Here is a 20,055-nt window from a genome sequence, read left to right on the forward strand (position 1 = left end):
TAAAACTGTGAAGGACCTCGGCGTTACTCTTGACCCTGATCTCTCTTTTGACGAACATATCAAGACTGTTTCAAGGACAGCTTTTTTCCATCTACGTAACATTGCAAAAATCAGACATTTTCTGTCCAAAAATGATGCAGAAAAATTAATCCATGCATTTGTTACTTCTAGGTTAGACTACTGCAATGCTCTACTTTCCGGCTACCCAGATAAAGCACTAAATAAACTTCAGTTAGTGCTAAATACGGCTGCTAGAATCCTGACTAGAACCAAGAAATTTGATCATATTACTCCAGTGCTAGCTTCCCTACACTGGCTTCCTGTTAAGGCAAGGGCTGATTTCAAGGTTTTACTGTTAACCTATAAAGCGTTACATGGGCTTGCTCCTACCTATCTTTCCGAGTTGGTCCTGCCGTACATACCTATACGTACGCTACGGTCACAAGACGCAGGCCTCCTAATTGTCCCTAGAATTTCTAAGCAAACAGCGGGAGGCAGGGCTTTCTCCTATAGATCTCCATTTTTATGGAACGGTCTGCCTACCCATGTGAGAGACGCAGACTCGGTCTCAACCTTTAAGTCTTTACTGAAGACTTATCTCTTCAGTAGGTCATATGATTAAGTGTAGTCTGGCCCAGGAGTGTGAAGGTGAACGGAAAGGCTCTGGAGCAACGAACCATCCTTGCTGTCTCTGCCTGGCCGGTTCCCCTCTCTCCACTGGGATTCTCTGCCTCTAACCCTATTACAGGGGCTGAGTCACTGGCTTACTGGTGCTCTTTCATGCCGTCCCTAGGAGGGGTGCGTCACTTGAGTGGGTTGAGTTACTGACGTGATCTTCCTGTCTGGGTTGGCGCCCCCCCTTGGTTTGTGCTGTGGTGGAGATCTTTGTGGGCTATACTCGGCCTTGTCTCAGGATTGTAAGTTGGTGGTTGAAGATATCCCTCTAGTGGTGCGGGGGCTGTGCTTTGGCAAAGTGGGTGGGGTTATATCCTTCCTGTTTGGCCCTGTCCGGGGGTATCTTCGGATGGGGCCACAGTGTCTCCTGACCGCTCCTGTCTCAGCCTCCAGTATTTATGCTGCAGTAGTTTATGTGACGGGGGGCTAGGGTCAGTTGGTTATACCTGGAGTACTTCTCCTGTCTTATCCAGTGTCCTGTGTGAATTTAAGTATGCTCTCTCTAATTCTCTCGTTCTCTCTTTCTTTCTTTCTCTCTCTCTGAGAACCTGAGCCCTAGGACCATACGTCACGGCAAACCGGGCATGATGACTCCTTGCTGTCCCCAGTCCACCTGGCCTTGCTGCTGTTCCAGTTTCAACTGCTCTGCCTGCGGTTATGGAACCCCTACCTGTCCCAGACCTGCTGCTTTCAACTCTTAATGATCGGCTATGAAAAGCCAACTGACTTTTATTCCTGATTATTATTTGACCATGCTTGTCATTTATGAACATTTTGAAAATCTTGGCTCTCTCTAATTCTCTCCTTCTCTCTTTCTTTCTCTCTCTCAGAGGACCTGAGCCCTAGGACCATACGTCAGGACTACCGGGCATGATGACTCCTTGCTGTCCCCAGTCCGCCTGGCCTTGCTGCTATTCCAGTTTCAACTGTTCTGCCTGCGGTTACGGAACCCCTACCTGTCCCAGACCTGCTGTTTTCAACTCTTAATGATCGGCTATGAAAAGCCAACTGACATTTATTCCTGATTTATTATTTGACCATGCTTGTCATTTATGAACATTTTGAAAATCTTGGCTCTCTCTAATTTTCTCCTTCTCTCTTTCTTTCTCTCTCTCGGAGGACCTGAGCCCTAGGACCATACGTCAGGACTACCGGGCATGTTGACTCCTTGCTGTCCCCAGTCCACCTGGCCTTGCTGCTATTCCAGTTTCAACTGTTCTGCCTGCGGTTATGGAACCGCCACCTGTCCCAGACCTGCTGTTTTCAACTCTTAATGATCGGCTATGAAAAGCCAACTGAAAATTATTCATGATTATTATTTGACCATGCTTGTCACTTATGAACATTTTGAACATCTTGGCATAGTTCTGTTATAATCTCTACCCGGCACAGCCAGAAGAGGACTGGCCACCCCTCATAGCCTGGTTCCTCTCTAGGTTTCTTCCTAGGTTTTGGCCTTTCTAGGGAGTTTTTCCTAGCCACCGTGCTTCTACACCTGCATTGCTTGCTGTTTGGGGTTTTAGGCTGGGTTTCTGTACAGCACTTCGAGATATTAGCTGATGTACGAAGGGCTATATAAAATAAACTTGATTGATTGATTGATTGATCACAAAGGGAAATCCAGTCATGAGCTGCCCAGTGACTCGAGCCTACCAGACGAGCTAAATGCCATCTATGCTCGCTTCGAGGCAAGCAGCACTGAAGCATGCACGAGAACACCAACTGTTCGGGACGACTGTGTGATCACACTCTCCGTAGCCGACGTGAGTAGGACCTTAAAACAGGTCAACATTCACAAGGCCGCAGAGCCATATGGATTACCAGGACGTGTACTCAAAGCATGCACCGACCAACTGGCAAGTGTCTTCACTGACATTTTCAACCCCTCCCTGACCGAGTCTATAACATCTACATGTTTCAAGCAGACCACCATAGTCCCTGTGCCCAAGAACGCCAAGGTAACCTGCCTAAATGACTACCGATCCATAGCACTCACGCTTGTAGCCATGAAGTGCTTTGAAAGGCTGGTCATGGCTCACAACAGCATCTTCCCGGAAAACGTAGACCCATTCCAATTCGCATACAGCCCCAAAAGATCCACAGATGATGCAATCTCAATTGTACTCCACACTGCCCTTTCCCACCTGGACAAAAGGAACACCTATGTGAGAATGCTGTTAATTGACTACAGCTCAGCGTTCAACGCCATAGTGCCCTCAAAGCTCATCCCTAAGCTAAGGACCCTGGGACTAAACACCTCCCTCTGCAACTGGATCCTGGACTTCTTGACGGGCCGCCCCCAGGTGGTAAGGGTAGGCAACAACACATCTGCCACACTGATCCTCAACACAGGGTGCCCCTCAGGGGTACGTGCTTAGTCCCATCCTGTAATCCCTGTTCACCAATGACTGCGAGGCCAAGCATGACTCCAACACCATCATTAAGTTTGCCAATTACACAACAGTGGTAGGCCTGATCACCCACAATGATGAGACAGCCTATAGGGAGGAGGTCAGAGTCCTGGCAGTGTGGTGTCAAAAAGTGCTACAGCTGCACCATTGAGAGCATTCTGACTGGTTGCATCACCGCTTGGTATGGCAACAGCTCTGCATCCGAATGTAAGGCGCTACAAAGGGTGGTGCGTACCGCCCAGTACATCACTGGGGCCAAGCTTTCTGCCATCCAGGACCTCTATACCAGACAGTGTCAGTGGAAGGCCCTACAAATTATCATAGACTGTTCTCTCTGCTATGGCACGGCAAGCGGTACCAGAGCGCCGAGTCGGGGTCCAAAGGCTCCTTTACAGCTTCTACCCCAAGCCATAAGTCTGCTGAACAATTAATAAAATGGCTACCTGGACTATTTGATTTGACCCCCTTTTTTTTACGCTGCTGCTACTCGCTGTTTATTATCTATGCACAGTCACTTTACCCCTACCTACATGTACATATTACCTCAATTACCTTGACTAACCTGTACCCTCGCACATTGACTTGGTACCCCCTGTATATAGCCTCGTTATTATTATTTTATCGTGTTATTTTTTTGTTTGTTAGTATTTAGTAAATATTTTCTTAAAACTGCATTGTTGGTTAAGTAAGCATTTCACGGTAAGGTATCGGTTTGGACATGAGGCTGCAGCCAATATGCATATCACTTACACTTTGACATGTAGGCTTTTTATTTATGTACATGAAAAATAGATTTGAATATTATTCTAATGTTAGCCTCTCTGATCGGAGTAATTGTTTGACATTGTGATTTTAGTTAGATTTTCTTTATACCTTTCCTTTCGGACAATTTAAATCTATATTCTTGTTGTCCAAGACAAGAGGACAAGTGTTAATGTCAAGCCCTGCTATACAGTATACACTGAGTAGACAAAACATTAAGAACACCTGATTTTTCCATGACATAGACTGACCAGGTGATTCCAGCTGAAAGCTATGATCCCTTATTGATGTCACTTGTTAAATCTACTTCAATCAGTGTAGATGGAGGGAAGGAAACAGGTTAAAGAATAATTGGATCGTGTATGTGTGCCATTCAGAGGGTGAATGGGCAAGACAAAAGATTTAAGTGTCTTTGGACAGGGTATGGTAGTAGGTGCCAGGTGCATGGGTTTGTGTGAAAAACTGCAACACTGATGGGTTTTTCACGCTCAAGTTTCCCATGTGTATCAAGAATTGTCCACCAAAGGACATCCAGCCAACTTGACACAACTGTGGGAAGCACTGGAGTCAACATGGGCCAGCATCCCTGTGGAACGCTTTCGACTGCTTGTAGAATCCATGCCCTGACGAATTGAGGCTGTTCTGAGGGCAAAATGGGTGGTGTTCCTAATGTTTGGTATACTCAGTGTATATTTAAATTCTTATAGTGTACAAATCTATGTCGAATCATGTTACTATCACAGGCCTCGTGATGCTTATAGAGGAGTTATCATTCGTTACTCATTGTGTACTTATTCCTCGTGCTACTATCTTTTTTTCTCTCTGCATTGTTGGGAAGGGCCCATAAGTAAGCATTTCACTGTTCGTCTACACCTGTTGTTTACGACGCATGTGAAAAAGTACTATTTGATTTGATTTAATCAATGCAGGTCGATCATCCAGAGAGGATACAGTTTCCAAACAGGGTGAGAACGATGAAGTAGATGGAGGAGAACATTCCCCGGCGCACGCCCCCCTGGGACTCTATCCCATGATACATCACCGCATTCCAGTCCTCTCCTGTCAGAATCTAGGAGACACAAACATATTGTCACGGATTTAGCTAACGGTATTACAGTAATTATAATATAAAGTGATTTTCAAAAGGCAAACAAAGCACAACTTCATTGAGCATTTTGTAAACATCACCTGGAAAACTGTGAGAATGGCTGCTGGAAAGGTGTCGAAGTTTGTTGTTGGTGTCTCCTCTTCAAAATTAAACCTGCAATAGGAAACACAGATTAGAGAGGTTGTTAACTTTGAGCTATACCTGGCTATCACACAGGTTCACACTATATTTTATAATCCCTCATCACCTTTGTGACCATTGAAAAATGTAGAAGAATCACACTTAGTAATAATATATTATTGTGTTGCCAGCACAATATTTATAGTACATCTTGCTACTGTCAGAGCCCTAACAGCTTGGTTGGCTAACGTAAACCTCTCCGTCAAGGCTGATCTCACAGCAGAACACATTCCTAGCTAATGGGGAGTTGAAGATAAACTTATGCTAATCTTGATATTCTGTATTGCTATGTGAGAATCTACAGGGACCTCATTACACTTTCCAACAATGAGAGTGATGTAGAAAGCAAACGAAATGTGTCTTCTCTCTGCCTGCTAAAATCCTTGGTGCATATACAGATATGCATTAGTACATATCTCATTAGTTTCCCAACTAGAGAAAAGACAATGCAGGTCAGCATAAACCCTGTTTAATCCACCCTACTGTAAGGTAAAAATATGTGCATCTGTACAAGTAAATCATGATAAAATACCAAATATAATAGATAAATACAATAGAACACAATAGATAAAACAAGTGACTTCGGGTATAGTGTGCATCTAATACGGCATGCATCTCACTAAATGTGTTTATTTTCTTTTCACTGGAACAGGCATGATGTTAAATATACACTGAATGTACAAAACATTATTTATCCTTCATTATATTTCTCAAACATGACTGGCGTTTAGCCTGTATTTACAGTGCATTCGGAAAGTAATCTGACCCCTTGACTTTTTCCACATTTTATTATGTTACAGCCTTATTCTAAAATGGATTAAACTGTTTTTTCCCCCTCATCAATCTACAGCCAATACCCCATAATGACAAAGCAAAAACTGTTTTATAGAAATGTTAGCTAATTTATAAAATAAAATAAACTGAAATATCACGTTTATATAAGTACACAGACCCTTTACTCAGTACTTTATTGAAGCATCTTAGGCAGCGATTACAGCCTTAAGTCTTCTTGTGTATGACGCTACAAGCTTGGCACACCTGTATTTGGGGAGTTTCTCCCAATCTTCCCTGCAGATCCTCTCAAGCGCTGTCAGGTTGGATGGGGAGCGTCACTGCACAGCTATTTTCAGGTCTCTCCAGAGATGTTCGATCGGGTTCAAGTCCAGGCACTGGCTGGGCCACTCAAGAACATTCAGAGACTTGTCCTGAAGCCACTCCTGCGTTGTCTTGGCTGTGTGCTTACGGTTGTTGTCCTGTTTCGAAGGTGAACCATCACCCCCAGTCTGAGGTCGAGAGCGCTCTGGAGCAGGTTTTCATCAAGGATCTCTCTGTACTTTGCTCCGTTCATCTTTCCCTCGATCCTGACTAGTCTCCCAGTCCCTGCCGCTGAAAAACATCCCCACAGCATGATGCTGCCACCACCATGCTTCACTGTAGGGATGGTGCCAGGTTTCCTCCAGACGTGACACTTGGCATTCAGGCCAAAGTTCAATCTTGGTTTCATCAAACCATAAAATCTTGTTTCTCATGTTCTGAGAGTCCTTTAGGTGCCTTTTGGCAAACTCCAAGAGGGCTGTCATGTACCTTTTACTGAGGAGTGGGTTCCGTCTGGCCACTCTACCCTAAAGGCCTGATTGGTGGAGTGCTGCAGAGATGGTTGTCCTTCTGGCAGGTTCTCCCATCTCCACAGAGGACCATCGGGTTCTTGGTCACCTCCCTGACCAAAGCCCTTCTCCCCCGATTGCTCAGTTTCGCCTGGCGACCAGCTTTTGGAAGAGCTTGGTGGTTACAAACTTCTTCCATTTAAGAATTATGGAGGCCACTGTGTTCTTGGGGACCTTCAATGCTGCAGATTTTTTTGGTACCCTTCCCCAGATCTGTACCTTGACACAATCCTGTCTCGGAGCTCTACGGACAATTCCTTCAACCACATGAATTGGTTTTTGCTCTGACATGCACTGTCAACGGTGGGACCTTATATAGACAGGTGTGTGTCTTTCCAAATCATGTCCAATCAATTAAATTTACCACAGGTGGACTCCAATCAAGTTGTAGAAACATCTCAAGGATCATCAATGGAAACATGGTGCACCTGAGCTCAATTTCGAGTCTCATAGCAATGGGTCTGAATCAAATCAAATGTGATGAGGAACATTTTTCATTTCATCAATTTTAGAATAAGGCTGTAGCTTAACAAAATGTGGAAAAAGTAAAGTGGTCTGAATACTTTCCGAATGCACTGCATGTAATTAAAAGTCTCATTAAAGCGTTCAGGCGCCTCCCTCATATCAGCATCAGTTTGGACACGAGGCTGTAGTCAATATGCATATCACCTACACTGACATGTAGGCTTTTTTAAATTTACGTACATGAAAAATAGATTTGAATATGATTCCAATGTTGGCATCTCTGATCCAATTCTAATTGAAGTAATTGTTTGATATTGTGATTTTTCTGTCATTTTTATTACTTGTCCATTCGGACAACTTAAATCTAAAAATGTTTTACTTGCCCGGACAAGAGAACAAGCGTTAATGTCAAGCCCTGCTATAGAGTAAAGACTAAGTATACAAAACCTTAAGAACACCTGCTCTTTCCATGACAGACTGATCAGGTGAATCCAGGAGAAAGCTATGATTCCTTATTGATGTCACTTGTTAAATCCACTTCAATCAGTGTACATGAATGGGAGGAGACAAGTTAAAGAAGGATTTTTAAGCCTTGAGACAATTGAGACATGGATTTTGTATGTGTGCCATTTAGAGGGTGAATGGGCAAGACAAAATATTTAAGTGCCTTTGAAAGGGGTATGGTAGTAGGTTTTTCAAGCTCAACAGTTTCCTGTGTGTATCAGGAATGTTCCACCAACCAAAGGACATCCAGCCAACTTAACACAACTGTGGGAAGCATTAGAGCCAGCATCCCTGTGGAACGCTTCGACTGCTTGTAGAGTCCATGCCCTGACAAATTGACATTCTTCTGAGGGCAAAAGGGGATGCAACTCAATATTAAGAAGGTATTCCTAATGTTTTGTACGCTCAGTGTAGATGATATTCAAAGAGTGCATAATGCATAATGATTCATGCACCTGGATGGAGTACGTCAACTCAAGTCGATTTGTCTAGCATATACAGTACCAGTCAAAAGTTTGGACACACCTACTCATTCCAGGGTTATTATTCTTCTTTATTTTTACTATTTTCTACATTGTAGAATAATACTGATGACATCAAAACTATGAAATAACACATATGGAATCATGTAGTATCTAAAAAAGTGTTATTTAAATACAATTAAATAAAGAATAAAAATATATATGAGACTCTTCAAAGTAGCCACCCTTTGCCTTGATGACAGCTTTGCATACTCTTGGCATTTTCTCAGTCAGCTTCATGAGGAAGTCACCTGGAATCAGTTGTGTTGTGACAAGGTATTCCAGGTGACTTCCTCATGAAGCTGGTTGAGAGAATGCCAAGAGTGTACAAAGCTGTCATCAAGGCAAAAGGTGGCTACTTTGAATAATCTCAAATATAAAATATATTTTGATTTGTTTAACACTTTTTTGGTTACTACATGATTCCATGTGTTATTTCACAAATTTGATGTCTTCACTATTATTCTACAATGTAGAAAATAGTAAAAATAAAGAAAACCCCTTGAATGAGTAGGTGTGTGCAAACTTTTGAATGGTACTGTATTTCATGAACAGCTTTGAGGGGTCAGGCTTTGGCTGGATCTGGCTGTGTGAAGCAGCTTCACAACAACTAGTCCTTAGTATATTTCTGATTGAACACTGCACTGGAAGAGCCTGAACAACACAGACTGAACACTGCACTGGAAGGTCCTGAACAACACAGATGGAACACTGCACTGGAAGGCCCTGCACACCTTATACTGACTGAACACTGCACTAAAAGAGCCTGAACAACACCCATCCTGATTGAACACCTCACTAAAAGGGCCTGAAAACACACACACTGACTGAACACTGCACTGGAAGAGCCTGAACAACACACAGGCTGATTGAACACTGCACTGAAAGAGAATGAACAACAGATTGACTGAACACTGCACTGAAAGAGCCTAAACAGCACACAGCCTGATTTAACACTGCACTATAAGGGCCTGAACAACACATTCTGACTGAACACTGCACTGGAAGAGCCTGAACACACAGCGTGACTGAACATTGGACGGAAAGAGCCTGAACAACACAGACTGAACACTGCTCTGAAAGAGCATGAACAATACAGACTGAACACTGGACTGGACGGGCCTGAACACTGCACTGAAAGAGCCTGAACAGCACAGACTGACTGAACACTGCACAGGAAGAGAATGAACAACACAGACGGAACACTGCACTGGAAGGTCCAGAACAACACATATCCTGATTGAACACCGCACTGAAAGGGCCTGAAAACACACACACTGACTGAACACTGCACTGAAATAGCTTGAACAACACAGTCTGATTGAACACTGCACTAGAATAGCCTGAACAACACAGAGCCTGACTGAACACTGCACTGAAAGAGCCTGAACAACACAGACTGAACACTGCACTGGAAGGTCTTGAACAACACACAAATCCTGCTTCCATTATGTCAGCAAGGGAGTGATTCTACAGTAGTTCATATTCCCAGGCTCGCATGTCAAGGCATGCCAAGCCTAATTTCTCTCTGGATCAGCTGCATGCATCTATTTGTTTATAATGTCCTCTCTGCCTGCGCTTTGTGCATTTAGATCACATGACTGGAGTGTATTCGCATTAAATGGATTATTATTATTATCACGACTGAAGCTGAAAATCAGAGAGACCATCTACTCTGTATCTGAGTGGGATCAATAATTCATAGAGCGGAGTAATGAAAACCTCTCCTTTTCATACTGCTCTCCACACTGTTACTCACTCTGCTTTCCATAATACTAGAGCACTGGTTCCCAAACTTTTTATAGTCCCGTACCCCTTCAAACATTCAACCTCCAGCTCCAGTACCCCCTCTAGCACCAGGGTTCGAGCACTCTCAAATGTTGTTTTTTGCCATGATTGTAAGCCTGCCACACACACACACCATACAATACATTTATTAAACATAAGAATGAGTGTGAGTTTGTCACTACCTGGCTCGTGGGAAGTGACAAAGAGCTATTATAGGACCAGGGCACAAATAATATAATGAAAATCAATAATTTTGCTCTTTATTTAGCCATCTTACATATAAAACTTTATTTGTTGATCGAAAATTGTGAATAACTCACCACAGGACAATGAGAAAGGGTGTGCTTGAAAGGATGCACATAACTCTGCAACGTTGGGTGGTATTGGAGAGAGTCTCAGTCTTAAATAATTTCCAACACACAGTCTGCGCCTGTATTTAGGTTTCATGCTAGTGAGTGCCCAGAATCCACTCTCACATAGGTACGTGGTTGCAAAGGGCATCAGTGGTATATCAGTGGTATAAAATACAGATAAGAATAAGAGATAAAAGTAACAAGTAATTCAATTTTCACAGAACCGCTTATTGCAATTTCGATGAGGCTCTCTTGTTCAGATATCGGTAAGTGGACTGGAGGCAGAGCAAGAAAGGGACAACGAATCCAGTTGTTTGTGTCATCCGTTTCGGGAAAGTACCTGCGTAATTGCACACCCAACTCACTCAGGTGCTTCGATAAATCACATTTGACATTGTCCATAAGCTTGAGTTAATTTGCACACAAAAAATCATACAATGATGGAAAGACAGAGAAGAGCTCCAACTTTTTAATCATAGCCTCAATTTTGTACCGCTCATCGAATATAGTTGTGGAGAGTCCCAGTAATCCTAGATTCAGATCATTCCGGCGAGAAAAAACATCCCCCAGATAGGCCAGTCGTGTGAGAAACTTGTCATCATGCAAGCGGTCATACAAGTGAACATTTTGGTCAGTAAAGAAAACTTTAAGCTCGTCTCTCAATTAAAAAATGTGTCAATACTTTTCCCCTTGATAAGAAGCGCATTTCTGTCTGTTGTAAAAGCGTTACATGGTCGCGGCCCATATCATTGCATAGTGCAGAAAATACACGAGAGTTCATTTTCATTTTTTTTAACCATTTTCACTGTAGTGTCCAAAACATCTTTCAAGCCGTCAGGCATTCCTTTGGCAGCAAGAGCCTCTCGGTGAATGCTGCAGTGTACCCAAGTGGCGTTGGGAGCAACTGCTTGCACGCGCGTTACCACTCCACTATGTCTCCCTGTCACGACTTTTGCGCCATCAGTACAACACCAACACATCTTGACCACCAAAGTCCATTTGATGTCACAAAGCTGTCCAGTGCTTTAAAAATATCCTCTCCTGTTGTCCTGGTTTCCAGAAGAGGATGTCTTCCTTAATTGACCCCCCATAAACATAACGGACATATACCAGGAGCTGTGCCAGGCCCACCACGTCTGTTGACTCATCCAGCTGTAACGTATAGCATTAACTGGCTTGTATGCGAAGCAGTAATTGTTTCAAAACATCTCCTGCCATGTCACTGATGCGTTGTGAAACAGTGTTGTTTGATGGAGCCATTGTCTGTATAGTTTTTTGGGCCTTTTCCCCCAGCATTGTCCCAGCCATATCCGCGACAGCAGGAAGAATGAAGTCCTCCACAATAGTATGGGGCTTGCCTGTCCTAGCCACTCGGTAGCTCACCATATAAGACTCTTCCAGCTCCTTCTTATTAAAGGTATCTGTTGCTTTTATACATTTCTTACCACTCAAAAGTTGTCTTAATTCTCGCTCAAAAAACTCCTGTGTCTTATTTTTCAAATTGGCATGTTTTGTTTCTAAATGTCTGCACAAGAGTGAAGGTTTCATCGAGTTGTGAGATAGTACTTTTGCACATATAACACACTGTGGCTGAGGAAATGCACTACTCCCAATATAAGTGAACTTCAAATCAATGTATTTCAAATCGAATCAAAATGTATTAGTCACATGCGCCAAATACAACAGGTGTAGACCTTACAGTGAAATGCTTACTTACAAGCCCCTAACCAACAATGCAGTTAAAAAAATACAGATAAGAATAAGAGATAAAAGTAACAAGTAATTAAAGAGCAGTAGTGAAATAACAATAGCGAGACTATATACAGGTGGGTACTGATACAGAGTCAATGTGAGGGGGCACTGGTTATTTGAGGTAGTATGTACATGTAGGTAGAGTTAAAGTGACTATGCATAGATGACAACAGAGACTAGCAGTGGTGTAAAGAGGGGGTGAGGGGGGGGCACTGCAAATAGTCTGGGTAGCCATTTGACTAGATGTTCAGGAGTCTTATGGCTTGAGGGTAGAAGCTGTTTAGAAACCTCTTGGACCAGGATTTGGCTCTCTGGTGCCACTTGCCGTGCGGTAGCAAAGGGAACAGTCAATGACTAGGGTGGCTGGAGTCTATGACCATTTTTAAGGCCTTGCACTAACACCGCCAGGTAAAGAGGTCCTGGATGGAAGGAAGCTTAGCCCCAGTGATGTACTGGTCCATTCGCACTACCATCTGTAGTGCCTTGCGGTCGGAGGCCAAGCAGTTGCCATACCAGGCAGTGATGCAACCAGTCAGGATGTTCTCGATGGTGCAGTTGTAGAACTTTTTGAGGATCTGAGGACCCATGCCAAATCTTTTCCGTCTCCTGAGGGGGAATAGGTTTTGTCGTGCCCTCTTCACGACTGTCTTGATGCGCTTGGACCATGTTAGTTTGTTGGTGATATGGACACCAAAGAACTTGAAGCTCTCAACCTGCTCCACTGCAGCCCCGTCGATGAGAACGGGGGCGTGCTCTGTCATCTTTTTCCCGTAGTCCACAATCGTCTCCTTTGTCTTGATCATGTTGAGGGAGAGGCTGTTGTCCTGGCACGACAAGGCCAGGTCTCTGACCTCCTCTCTATATGCTGTTTCGTCGTTGTCGGTGATTAGGCCTACCACTGTTGTCATCAGCAAACTTAATGATGGTGTTGGAGTCGTGCAGTAATGAGTGAACAGGGAGTACAGAAAGGGACTGAGTACGCATCCGAGGGGCCCCAGTGTTGAGGATCAGCGTGGCGGATGTGTTGTTACATACCCTTACCACCTGGGGGCGGCCCGTCAGGAAGTCCAGGATCCAGTTGCAGAGGGAGGTGTTTAGTCCCAGGGTCCTTAGCTTATTGATGAGCTTTGAGGGTACTATGGTGTTGAACGCTTAGCTGTAGTCAATGAACAGCATTCTCACATAGGTGTTCCTTTTTGTCCAGGTGGGAAAGAGCACTGTGGAGTGCAATGGAGATTGCATCATCTGTGGATCTGTTGGGGCGGTATGTAAATTGGGGTGGGTCTAGGGTTTCTGGGATAATGGTGTTGATGTGAGCCATGATCAGCCTTTCAAAGCATTTCATGGCTACAGACGTGAGTTCTACGGGTCGGTAGTCCTTTAGGCAGGTTACCTTAGTGTTCTTGGGCACAGGGACTATGGTGGTCTGCTTGAAACATGTTGGTATTACAGACTCGGACATTGATAATGTCAGCGAAGACACTTGCCAGTTGGTCAGCGCATGCTTACATTACACGTCCTGGTAATCCATCTGGCCCTGTGGCCTTGTGAAAGTCGATCTGTTTAAAGGTCTTACTCACATCGGCTGCGGAGAGCGTGATCACACACTCTTCCGGAACAGCTGGTGCTCTCATGCATGTTTCAGTGTTGTCTGCCTCAAAGCGAGCATAGAAGTAGTTTAGCTCGTCTGGTAGGCTCGTGTCACTGGGCAGCTCTTGGCTGTGCTTCCCCTTGTAGTCTGTAATGGTTTATAAGCCCTGCCACATCCAGCGAACGTCAGAGCCGGTGTTGTATGATTCGATCTTAGTCCTGTATTGACACTTTGCCTGTTTAATGGTTCGTCGGAGGACATAGCGGGAATTCTTATAAGCGTCCGGGTTAGAGTCCCACTCCTTGAAAGCAGCAGCTCTAGCCTTTAGCTCAGTGCGGATGCTGCCGGTGTTCCATGGCTTCTGGTTGGGGTATGTACGTACGGTCACTATGGGGACGACGTCATCGATATACTTATTGATGAAGCCAATGACTGATGTGGTGTACTCCTCAATGCCATCGGAGTAATACCGGAACATATTCCAGTCTGTGCTAGCAAAACAGTCCTGTAGCTTAGCATTTGTTCATCTGACCACTTTTTTTATTGATCTAGTCACTGGTGCTTCCTGCTTTAATATTTGCTTATAAGCAGGAATCAAGAGGATACAATTATGGTCAGATTTGCCAAATGGAGGGCGAGGGAGAGCTTTGTATGCGTCTCTGTGTGTGGAGTACAGGTGATCCAGAGTTATTTTTCCTCTAGTTGCACATTTAACATGGTGATTTACGGATCTAAACGGATTTAACTTTTCCTGCATTAAAGTCACCGGCTACTAGGAGCGCCGCCTCTGGGTGAGCCTTTTCTTGTTTGCTTATGGCGGAATACAGCTCATTCAATGCTGTCTTAGTGCCAGCCTCTGACTGTGGTGGTATGTAAACAGCGACAAAGAATACAGATGAAAACTCTTTCTGTATGTAGTGTGGTCTACAGCTTATCATGAGATACTCTACCTCAGGCGAGCAATAGCTCGAAACTTCCTTAGATATGGTGCACCAGCTGTTGTTTACAAAAATACATAGACCACCGCCCTTTGTCTACCAGACGACGCTGTTCTATCCTGCCGGTACATCGCATAACCTGTCAGCGGTATGTTGATGTTGTCGTCGTTCAGCTACGACTCCGTGAAGCATAAGATGTTACAGTTTTTAATGTCCCGTTGGTAGTTTAATCTTCCGCGTAACTTGTCAATTTTATCGTCCAAAGATTGCACGTTTGCTAGCAGAATGGAGGGAAAGGGAAGTTTATCGGCCCTCTTTCTCTGCCTCCTCTTCACGCAGATCACGGGGATCGGTGCCTGTTCCCGAGGAAGCAGCGTATCCTTCACGTCGGGCTCGTCAGAGTCAGGAAAGGAAAAAGAGGATTCTGCTAGTCTGTGGTGAGTAATCGCAGTCCTGATGCCTAGAAGTTTTTTTTCGGTCATAAGAGACAGTAGTGGCAAACTTATGTACAAAATAAATGTAAAAAAAGTTACAAACAATGCAAATAAGCGAACAAAAAAACACAATTGGCTGGGGGCACGTAAACCGTCTGCCATCTTCTCCGGCGCCTCTTCGATGGTCCAACGTCTCTGTCTGTTGTTCGGTGCTTTCCCGGGTAAGTGGGCAGTAGCTTTTTGGCTGCATCAGATTCACAACTGTCAGTGTACATTCTAGCTGGGCTAACAACAAATGTTAAATTACTGATGCTAGCATTGGATGTGCTCGTGGAAGCAGAACAACTTGTGTCGTCGACAGGTGCAGGTGTAGTACTGCTGGTAGTAGCAGTAGCAGTACTACCAGTAGAGCTGGTATGTGTCTCTATGGACGAAGGCCTTACTTTTTAGAATAATTTATCAATTTTGAGCAAACAGAATGAGCAGCAGCTACGTTTGGCTACATACAGACCGTTAGTGGAATTCCCGCGAGAGAGTAACGGTTAATGTGATTGGATGTTAATTATTTGACTAGGCTACCTGTATTTGACATGATGTGATGTTATTTCGCTGAACACTAGATGGTTTAATTTTATTTTTGGCAGTGAAACGAGGCTACCCAGGCGAGAAAAAAACCTCACCCAAATGCATAGCGCCGTTGGAAAACATAAATGGACAGTTTGAAAATGTGAAGATTTTATATATATTTTATGTGAATCACATTTTTATTTGGCGTACCCCCGACAGCACAGCGCATACTTTGGGGGTACCCCAGTTTGGGAATACCAGTTTGGGAATACCAGTTTGGGAATACCTGTACTAGAGCAACAATGTAATGTCGTAAAAACAACTTGCATCTATATTACATTACAAGCTAAATGGTAATGCTAACAATAATACAACTGGCTAATAATACAACTGGCTAATGGGTATTCCAGTACAGTGCGTGTTCTGGACAGGACCTTTTTACCACCGATGACCTGTCGTAGCTGAATCAGAATTAGTTAGGTAACATAGATAAATAAGATGTTTTATTTATTTTATACTTGTCATTAGAATGTGTTCTTTTGGACTATACTGTTGGCAGTTGCATTTTCATTTCTTCTCTAGGGAAAAGTCACTTGGGGCCCAGAGATGGGAGAGGTCAGGCTTGTCTTTTACATGTCTGGTAATATGCAGAATATCAGAAAGGGAGAAGTCAGGTCTGAACATTGTCTTCATAATGAATATATCTGTGAGACCATGTGAAGGGCTCCACTATGTCTGTATGCCAGTCATACCCTCCTTTTCCCATTGGGGGGAGGAGTATGGCAGTGTCTGGAACCATTATACCACCCCTCTGATGTTGAACTTATCTTTCATAGTATATGACCTAGAGGTTCACTCCCCTTAGTGAGCTTCTCCAGGAGTGGGGAGAAGAGGGGGTGTATTTGAGATGGGGGTATCTAGAATTGACAATTGATATATGCCATTGGATGAGGTAATGTTTTGGTAACAGGAAGTACCAAGAACGAGACGTAGAACCTTGTCTAAGAGACCAAACTGAACAATAATTTATAGCTAATGCTATCTGGCTATGGGATACTCCTCATTCAAGTAAAAGGCCCTTTGTGAAGTTTCTAAGATCTGTGGTTCGTCATGTGAGTTGAGAGGGGTGTATCTTGGCTATAAAAGATACTAAGAATTATTTTGTAAACACTCCCAGAGAATTCATTTATAGACACTGAATTGATCTGAGAGTCAAAGGGCTATGGTGAAGCTCAAATAATTAAAGATTGAATTTAAAATATAACTCTGACTTGTGTGTGGTTTGTAAACTCTCATCATTTAGTAATACAGGAAATTACCACGACAGACCACTTTGGAAACAAGCGTTTTAATTAACACTTTTAAGTGATATCCTCTGGGTCCATATTGTACATTTTGTTGTATATGTCAATTAAATTAAATTAAATTCAATACTATGAGAGGCACTGGAGGTTGACTCACATTCCCCCAAAGAGCTGCATGCCCAGTAGGGCGAACACCACGATGAAGAGGAAGAGGAGGAAGAGCAGGCTGATAATGGACTTCATGGAGTTCAGTAAAGAGACCACCAGGTTCCTCAGAGAGTTCCAGTACCTTCAGGGACACAGGAGAAGGACGAAGAGGGGGAATAAGGAGAGGATAGCGCTACATGTATAAGATTGTGTCATGTAAAGTTATCATGTCATGTTTTGGATGACAGCGTAACAGATCACTCACTTAGTGACTTTGAAAATCCTGAGCAGACGGAGAGCTCGCAGGACGCTGATGCCGTAGGAGGCCCCAGGTTTCACAACTGCCCAGATCACCTCAAAAATACTGCCTATAATCACCTGGAAGGAGAGTACATTGAATTACTTAAAATGTGCTTCTCCTTAATACAATGCAGTGTAATGTAATTCTCTACAATACAGTTTTCAGCAGTACCGGTTTTATTGAATTTAAGTCTCACTCACTCCAAAATCAAAACAATTGAAAGAGGAATGGAAGTAGTTCCTAGGTCCTAGTCCATACATTTTCATGGACATCTCAGTCAGAAATAAGCCCAGGAATACAAACTCTGCCAAATCTGCCGGGGAGAGGTAAAACACACAGATAAATTCACTGAGTCAAATATGTCTTCACCCTGTTGTCTGAAGTGAAGGCACTGATTAAATAAGACTAATACACTATAGATTGCATTGTACAAACAGCAAATAAATAGAACGACAGGTTTGGTTGGTGTTGGTGGGGAAATCAATGGCAAAGTACAGTATTCCCTCCCATGCAGGGGGGGCATTGGGCAGGACTTACACAGCGCATAGGTGAGCCACTCAGGCTGGTCATAATGGACGATGGCCACACACAGTGTGTTGAGGCCCACCAGACACAGGACTGTCCAGTAGAAGCTTTGGGCCTTGACCAGGCGTCTGATGGTGAAGCGGAGCCGCTTCTCTTTCCTCCGGAAGTAGGAAGCACTGTCGTTCTTGCTGCTCATCAGGCTGGCCCGGGTGAACGGAGACCCCGGGGGAGCAGCCCGGGTGAACGGAGACCCTGGGGGAGCAGCCCGGGTGAACGCAGACCCTGGGGGAGCAGCCCGGGTGAACGGAGACCCTGAGGGAGCAGCCTGGGTGAACGGAGACCCTGGGGGAGCAGTGGGGGGAACAGCACACACACACTGGACATAAAGTCACACAATCATCAATACTGTATTTCTCATTAAAATAATTTTAATGTAACTTGATGTTAAGATATTTTATCAAGGTTTAAGATAAATGATTAAATAATTCTACCCAGATAATTAACCATTAGGATTAGAGGTTAGGTAGCATGTAGGGGGGTAGAAAGGAATGTCTGTGTGTGTGCCTAAAGAAAACTAAGTTGATCATTAACCTATGTTTGAACCGACTAAGCTATAACTCTGTGGAGATAAGGGAAGACAGCTCAAGCCTCTAGGTTTTCCGTATCTGGGGGGGGGGACTGGAACTGTCAGCTAAGTGGTAATAAACTGTCAAAAGGCTTCAGGAGATAATCCAGATTAGTGTGTATGTATGTGTGTTAGTAATAGAAGGGATAAAAAGAACGGTTTTGTATATGCGCGTCAGAGATCTCTCGAGAATAAACGCTATTGTCACGACTATCACCAAAGGTGGCTCCCCTTCCCGTTCGGGTAGCGCTCGGCGGTCGTCGTCACCGGTCTACTAGCTGCCACCGATCCCTTTTCCCCTTTTCGTTTTGTTTGGTCTAATTGGTTTCACCTGTTCCTTGTTTGGGGTTATTTAAGTTCAGTTGGCCCGCCTGTGTTTGTGCGGGCTTGTTTGCTGTTTTTGGTTCAGGAGTGTCCTTTCGTTTATTTCCGCTGTACAGCGTGTGTACCGGTGTTGTACATTTTGGAGTGTTTTACGCCTGTGTTCAGAGTTACCCTTTTTTGCTCGCTGTGATTGTTCAGGAATAAATGTTTTTTCCGAATCCTCTGCTCTCTGCGCCTGACTCCACACCCATCACTCTTCGAAGCCTGACAGCTATTGATTCATTTGGACACGGTCTCTGTCTATTTTATGCAAATAAGAATCTTACAAATTCTTATAAACGGACAGAGTGTTTGCATTGTTATAATTAAATTAAATTGTTTATTAGCTGTAATGTTAACGAACATTTAGGAAACTATTTCTTTCAACACTTGATGACCTGAAGGTTTTCACTTGGTGGGGACAGTCTCCAAACATTGTTAGACACAATGAGAGGAAAAATAACAACATTACAGCTAATAAACCCCAGATCTGTACTGTGGCTAAAACAAACCACAGCATAGCATGCCAAATACAGCAACTTCTATGTAAATTAGAGGTCATTTATAATATGACCAATTGCAGATTGTTCTTTACATTTCTCTTTAATAATGCTGCATCATATTGTTCAGATGGACAGTATCCTTCTCAGTGTCCTCCTGGCTAGTTCATGGCATCCATAAAGAACTCTGTGCACTGCCCTCCTCCTTTCTCCTACATCTCCCAGGCCCTGTGCCATAATAAACCCTCTGTAACTTAAATTAGTGGGGCTGGACCAAAAAAAGAAAGGTGAAAAATGGTTTCATTAGCATCTTGTTAGTGGCCCAGGAGAAGAGGGAGAATCATAATTTCCTGGGCTATTTTCTTCTCCAAATTTTACTCTGTGTGAAGCATCATAAACTAAGTACCAAGTCAGGCTTGCCCTTTTCCTTTCTCTTTTTCACTCTCTCCCTCCATCTCCCTCTCCCTGTCATTTCTCTTTTTATGGGATTCTAATACTGAGCCAAAACACATAATTTCCCTTTAATTACTGTGCAGTGATGCAGATCTAATTAAGGAGTATTAATAATCACTTATGC

At 43.6% G+C, this 20,055-nt stretch overlaps 1 pseudogene; it reads right to left on the reverse strand.

The window, feature by feature from the left end:
* The window catches only part of LOC120050852, a 121,628-nt pseudogene that overhangs the window by 47,057 nt on the left and 54,516 nt on the right, over positions 1 to 20,055 (reverse strand).

This window comes from Salvelinus namaycush, chromosome 1 (assembly GCF_016432855.1).
Source record: "Salvelinus namaycush isolate Seneca chromosome 1, SaNama_1.0, whole genome shotgun sequence".
In the NCBI taxonomy this organism is placed as follows: domain Eukaryota; kingdom Metazoa; phylum Chordata; class Actinopteri; order Salmoniformes; family Salmonidae; genus Salvelinus; species Salvelinus namaycush.